Raw genomic sequence first — 7,563 nt, 5'->3', positions numbered from 1 at the left:
GCTCGGCTATGTGGTCCCCCTCTTTGCTAAAGCATAAGCCCGATACCCTGATCCTATTCTTGGATTCCAGGGATAATTTCCATGTATGGTCTTGGGTAGATGAGAGGGTTCATAGGTTCAATAGTTGGTTAGGAAAATTCCAGACTATGTATAGTTCAAATGAAGTTTGGGATGGGATCGTCGTTCAGTACAGTACCAATGACTATAGGGACCTTTCGAGGCTATCACCCTCATATAGGGAAGGGACTCCCCCAGCCTCCTCTGAAGATAGGGGGATTACATGGTCACTGAGCACAAGCTCCGGGGAGAGTTCCAGTAAGGTTTCTTTTTACTTTAACCTTTGTTTCTTGTTGTATTTTAAGCTTGTTAGCTAATGTGTGACTTGTGTATGCAGGTGACATGGAGTCTGATCTTAACAACGTGCTCAACCGCCGCTCAGGAGAAAAACAAAGCAAATGTCCGAGGGCTTTGTAAAGGGCGGGTCGCCCTTCTAAGTGTTATATTATTTTATAATATAATATAATATTATATTATATTATAATATAATGTTTTAGATTAAATAAATGTGACAAAGTGTGTCACATATTGTAACATATAATAGAGAGTTACAATATTTAGATATATGAGATATATCCAAATAATGTAACATATTTGGTGTTACAAATTTGTAACTTCCAAATATTACCCTTTATTGTGTAAAATTGTTGTTACACAATATAAAGATGAATTTCATAAAGCCATATGTGATATAGCTGTTAGAGATATGATTTTAACCCCAATAATGTGTTTTGGGAGTTACAAAATAATTTGGGAGGGTTTGGAACCGTTTGGAGGCCGCGGCCACTAATGTCTCTGGCCGCGGCACAGGCCAAAACTGACCAATTTTTTAGTTTTTTCAATCATTGTTGAACGGCTCAAAAAACTCAAATAACTCCCAAATCTCATTTTTAATTCCATATTAATCCAATTAAACATTGGTAACAACCATGGGGGTTAGTGGAATTTGAAATTCAAAGGGTGTCTCTAAACTCTATAAATAGGAGCCTATAGCTCACTTGTAAGACAACATTTCTATCCATTAGAGCACTTGGCTAGAAACACCTTGAGGCTTGATAATTCCAAAAAGCTTTTCCAATATCTGAGAGAGATCCCTTAGTGCTTGAGTTAGGGGGAAATAAGCTTTTGGACAAAGGTTTTAAACCTTGTTCAAGTTGGTGATCCCCAACCCTCTTCACTTAGGTTGTGTAAGTGAGAGTTTCTTGTATTTCTGTTCTTCTTTTTATTGTGTTGTTTTCTTCTTATTCTCTTGTTCTTTTTACTTGTATTTCTTGTTCAAGAGTTGTAATCTTTTCTTTTCTTTTGTTTCAAACACTTTACTTTATTTGTAACCTTTTGCTTAGAGTTGTATTTAACTATTCTCTTCTTCTTCATCATCTTCTTCATTTCCTTTGTTTCTTTGTAATTTTCAGTTATAGAGTTGTAACTCCTTTTAATCAATTATTATTTGTAATATATTGCATAGAGTTGTAATATTATTATCAATTTCCATTGAGGCAAAACATTTTTTCCTAACACTAAGGTCCCAAAAAGAACCGAGGAGACTCCTCCCTCGGACTCCTAGGGCCTGAGCCAAGCTGCTGCTGCAGAACCCGAGGTCAGGGTATCTGCCGAAGTCACACTCCCCCCACCTCCTACCATTAGAGCCTCTTAGAAGACAGCGTCGGCCCTAAAGAAGCTGGTTCCCGCTCGAGAACGCCTGTTGCCGATTTTGACTCATTCCACTGAGTACGTGATTGACAACGCCGCAAGAAACATGGAGCCTCCCTTGGCTCGGATGCACTGTCTCGAGTTGGCCAGATTTTCAGTAATCTCGGGGCCCCTCAATTGCAATTCCTAACCTCCTACCGAGACACCAACACCCTTTATGACAAGGGTAGCGAGCTCATCTCCTCAACAATTCTCTTTATTCTGTCATGTTGTCTGTTTGAGTTTATTTTGTATATGCTCTAACCCATTTTTTTTATGTACAGGGCCTTGCTGCGTTTGCTCAGCTTAATTACAAGCTGAACAACGAAGCGCACTCGAGCATGTCCTATGCTTAGGAGTCGAAGAATCTCCAGATCAAGCTTGCAGATGAACTTAAGGCCACCAAGTCTAAGTTCGAGTCCAAGCTGGAAGCTAAAGATTCCGAGATCATGGAGAGGGAATCAAGAATCAAGGAGCTTGAAGATCTGAATGCTAAGCTCGAGGAGGAGAAGAAAGCCACCTTTGACATAATTGATGGTGAAAAAGCTCGTCTTCTCGAGGAGTTCAAGAAAAAGAAGGATCATGCGGTTGATATGGCCATGTACCGAATTTGGGCCAACAACACTGACCTCGAAACTAGCTTCTTGGACACTCTCGAAGATGAGTTCCTGGCAAGGTGACAAGCTCGACTTGAAGCAGAGGACGCCGAGGAGGAGGCAGAAAAGTTGGCGAAGAAGCCCGATGCTGCCGAAGGGGGTGCACCTGCTTCATAGAAGCGAGGTCATGGGCTGCATCCCATTAATATTTTTGTAATAATATTGATTATTGTTTTTTTTATTCATGCCCTTGGGTCAAAGACAATTGATAGCTGACTTTAAGGGCTGTTATATGTTTTTTTTTTTTTGTATTTGTTTAAACTCACTTTAATGTATGATTTTCTTTGCTCGAAAACCTTTGCACACTTAATGTTACATTTAGCTTTTACTTTGACATTTTTTCTTTACATTTCTTGGTCAAAATATTTTGAGCATCTGATATTAAAGGTTTGATTTTATGTTTGTTTATTCGTACAAACACATCTGTTGGATTTAAGCTCGATTTTCAATGCATTCGTGCACAGTTCACTCGATGTATCCATGTCCGATCTCGTTATTTATCAAGGTCGGACCTTACTTATACCATGCACTTAAAAGTACTTATATGGCATGTAAGACAGGTAGGTTAGTTATATCTTGCTTTTCTAGTCACTTTTCATCTTCCTCGAGTAGCTCCCCAAGGTTGTGAGGTCGAAACTATTTTTTTTGCAAAATATTCCAGCCTCAATCTCAACTTAGCTCGAAGTAGGTTTATTTATATTCCAACTTTCTTTCGATTAGTTTTAGCTTGTTTGTTCCAAACTTATTTAGCTCATGTCTGGTTTGTAATGTAGTTGTCCAGACTTATAATTTTGATGATCTGGTTATGTCCAGATCATTCTAGTTCGCGCATCTAGTTATATCCAGACACTTGTAATTTTGGTGATCTGGTTATGTCCAGATCATTCTAGCTCACGCATTTGGTTAAATCCAGACACTTTTAATTTCTATGTCTGGGTTAATAATCCAGACATTTTTGTTCTATGTTATTTGTTTTTTTTCAAACTTATGGTATTATTGTATACCACTGATGCTCCCTCAATATCCTATGAGTGTGACCATAGGTTGTTAAATTAAGAGAGTTTGCAAAAAATACAACATTCAGTAAAGAAAATAAGTTTTGAACAAAGTTGAACACTTTATTAACAAAAAGTCTGAAAAATAAACAAGCCTGGTTACAATAACACATCATTCCTTCACTACTAATAGTAAGGTCGTAGATGTTCGCCATTCCAAGCTCGCAGTACTAATTCTCCATTCAATCTTGCCAATTTATATACTCCAGGTCGAATAATAAACTTGATCTGGTTAGGTCCTTCCCAGTTAGGTCCGAGTACTCCAGCAGACGAGTCCCTTGTGGCCAGGAACACACGTCTTAATACCAAGTCTCCCAATCCGAATTCTCTATTTTGAACCTTTTGGTTGAAATATCGGGTAGCTCGTTGCTGATATACGACATTTCTCAGTTGAGCTTCATCCCGTCTTTCTTCAAAAAGGTCTAGACTTTCTTTGAGCTGGGATTCGTTTGAGACCTGATCATAGGCATGGGTCCGAATTGTGGGTATTTCGACCTCAATTGGCAACATGGTCTCGCATCCATATGTTAGGGAGAAGGGAGTATGTCCTGTTGAAGTTTGAGCTGTGGTTCTATAAGCCCACAAAACTTGGGGTAACTCCTCGGGCCATCTTCCTTTAGCCTCCTCCAACTTTTTCTTCATGGAGCTTTTAAGGGTTTTGTTGACTGCTTCGACCTGGCCGTTTGATTAGGGATGGGCGACAAAGGAAAAGCTTTTTATTATCCCATTTTTGTAAAAATGGGTAAATAAATCACTGTCGAACTGGGTACCATTGTCTAACACTATCTTTCTGGGCATTTCGTATCGGAAGATGATGTTTTTACCACAAATTCTAAAACTTTTTTTGAGGTAATTTTTGCCAGGGGTTCGACCTCGGTCCATTTTGTGAAATAATCGACCGCGACCACATCATACTTTACTCCACCTTTACCTGTTGGTAGTGAACCTATAAGATCGATTCCCCACACCGCAAATGGCCATGGGGGGTGGGGGGTGGGGGTCAGCATGGTTAGCTCGGTAGGTGGAGCTTGTGGAATCGAAGCAAAACACTGCCACTTATCACATCTCTTGACATACTCGAACGCATCTGCCTTTATAGTTGGCTAGAAATATCCTTGTATTATCACCTTTTTAGATAGACTATGCCCCCCAGTATGATCTCCACAAAATCCTTCATGAATTTCTTCCAAAATTTTCTTTGCCTCGGGTGGAGTTACACATCGGAGTAGTGGCATAGAATCCACAATAGTGTATCTCGGGATCTGATACATCATTTTTTGAGCCTTGTTCCATTCTGCTGGGAGAATGTCGGTATCGAGGTAATCGACTATTAGGGTCATCCAGGTCGGTTGGGAGTCAATCATGCATACATCTTCTTCGTCAAGCTCGTTGATACTCGGGATCGATAAAAAATCTATTGGGAACACATTCAATGTGTCGGCCTCGCTGGTCGCAGCGAGCCTAGCCAAGGCGTCCGCATTAGAATTTTGTTCTCGGGGAACTTTCTCTATAGTGTGGAACTCGAAATGTCCGAGCGCAGCCTTGGCTTTCTCTAAATACACAACCATCTTTACGCCACGAGCTTGATATTCCCCTAAAATTTGGTTGACCACTAACTGTGAATCACTATAGCAGTGTATAGCCTTTGCTTTGAGTTCCTTAGCTATTCGAAGTCCTACCAATAATGCTTCGTATTCAGCTTCGTTATTTGACACTTCGAAGTTGAACCTTAAAGCGGAATGGAAACGACTTCCTGCTGGAATGATCAGTATGATTCCTGCCCTCGATTCATTTTCGTTCCCAAGATCCATCAACATAAAGTTCCACAGCTCGCGGGCTGGGGTTATAACCTCATCACTAGACACTCCAGTACATTCTACGATGAAATCCGCCAGGGCTTGTCCCTTTATAGTCGTTCTCGGGTGATATGTGATCTCGAACTGTTCGACTTCGATCGCCCACTTTTAAAATCTTCCACAGGCTTCTGGTTTAGATAAAACTTGTCACTGTGGTTGATCAGTTAACACATGAATAGGATGTGCTTGGAAATAAGGCCGGAGCTTTCGAGATGAGTGGATCAAGCTGAGAACAAGTTTTTCCATTAAAGGGTATCTCGATTCTACCCCCAATAACCTTTTGCCGACATAGTACACTGGTTTTTGTACCTTCTTGTCTTCTCGGACAAGCACAGCACTAATGGCGTGCTCGGTGGTGGCAAGATACAAGTATAAGACTTCTCATGTGATAGGCTTTGACAAGATCGGAGGTTCAGCGAAATGTTTCTTTAAATACTTGATTGCAAGCTCGCATTCCTCTGACCACTCGAACTTTTTACCCCTTCTCAAAAGGTTGAAAAAAGGAAGACAATGGCTTGTAGACTTTGAAACAAACTTGCTTAGTGTCATCATTCGTCTATTTAAACTCTAGACATCCTTATGCTTTCGAGGTGAGGGCATATCAATCAATGCCTTGATCTTGTCAGGATTAACCTCTATCCTTCGCGCATTCACTATGAACCCTAGAAACTTTCCTGAAGATACTCCGAAATAGCATTTTTGTGGGTTGATTTTCATGTTATATTTCCGTAATATGGTGAAACATTCTGGGAGATCATCCACATGGTTATCATTATGTTTAGACTTGACTAGCATGTCGTCAACATTAACTTCCATGTTATTACCTATCTGCTCAGAGAACATTCTATTCACCAGTCTTTGGTTCGTTGCTCCAGCGTTTTTGAGCCCAAAAGGCATGACATTGTAGCGGTATAGCCCTTTATCGGTTACAAAGGTCGTATGCTCTTGGTCCGGTGCGTGCACGGCGATCTAGTTATATTCAAAATAAGCATCCATGAACGACATGAGGCCATGACCTACTGTGGCATCTACGAGCTGATCAATCCAAGGTAAGGGAAAACAAACTTTAGGGCATGCCTTTTTAAGATCGGAATAGTCGATGCAGGTTCACCACGTGCCGTTGGGCTTCGGAACCAACACTGGATTGGCAATCCAATCTGGATAGAAGGCATCTTGTATGAATCGATTTGCCTTTAACCTGTCAAATTCCTCCTTTCTGGCCTTCTTTCTATCGTCGTTCAGGAGTCTTCGCTTTTGCTGCTTCAGGGGGAAGCTTTTATCGATGTTAAGTGCATGACTCATGACATTTGGACTGATTCCCACCATGTTTGAATACGACCATGCGAATACATCCTGGTTTTCTTTTAAGAAGTGAATTAATTGTTATTTCGCTTCTTCAGAAAGATTCTTACCCACCTTTACCATCTTTGTGGGTTCTTCGAGCTTGACCTCCTCGAGTTCTTCTAGAGGTTCTAGGTCAGCCCTTTCTTCTATTCTGAGGTCGATCTCTTCATCTATCTCAAAGATCGTCCCATCCTTGTTCTGTATTATTCCAAGTGACTGTGCTCTTATTTGCTTATTTCCTCTAACGGAGATGCTATAGCATTCCCTCCCCGCAAGCTGGTCCCCTTTCAGCGTCCCGATGCCACTAGAAGTCGGGAACTTGATGGCCAAGTGCCTAATAGATGATACTGCCCCAAGCCCAATTAGGGAGGGTCTCCCGATTAGTACATTGTAGGCTGATGGGAGATCCACTATGACAAACTCCATCATCTTGGTTATAGAAATTGGATAGTCTCCCAAGGTCATAGGGAGTTCAATGGATCCCATACATGCAATCCTTTCTCCTAAAAAACCGTACAGTGTGGTTTCACATGCTTTTAGGTCGCGAAGCGCGAGTCCAATCTTTTCTAGGGTGGATTTATAGAAGGTATTCACCAAGCTCCCATTATCAATCAGGACTCGGCGTACCCTCTTGTTCGCAAGCTGGAGGGTTATGACCAGGGGGTCATTATGGGGAAATTGGACGTGTGATGTGTCCTCTTCAGTAAAGGTTATGGGTTGAGTTTCAACCCTTTGTTATATTGGAGCTCGTGGTTCAGGTTCGTAGGGAGAACCGGCACCTATCTTAAGCTCGTTTACATATCTCTTTTGGGCATTCCTGCCCGATCATGCGAGATGAGGTCCCTCGAGATGGTTATTACATCTTCTCCATCAATTTGAGGGGATTGCAAATCCTCCCGAGCTCGA

This window comes from Humulus lupulus, chromosome 1 (assembly GCF_963169125.1).
Source record: "Humulus lupulus chromosome 1, drHumLupu1.1, whole genome shotgun sequence".
In the NCBI taxonomy this organism is placed as follows: Eukaryota; Viridiplantae; Streptophyta; class Magnoliopsida; order Rosales; family Cannabaceae; genus Humulus; species Humulus lupulus.
This window is presented reverse-complemented; position numbering follows the sequence as displayed.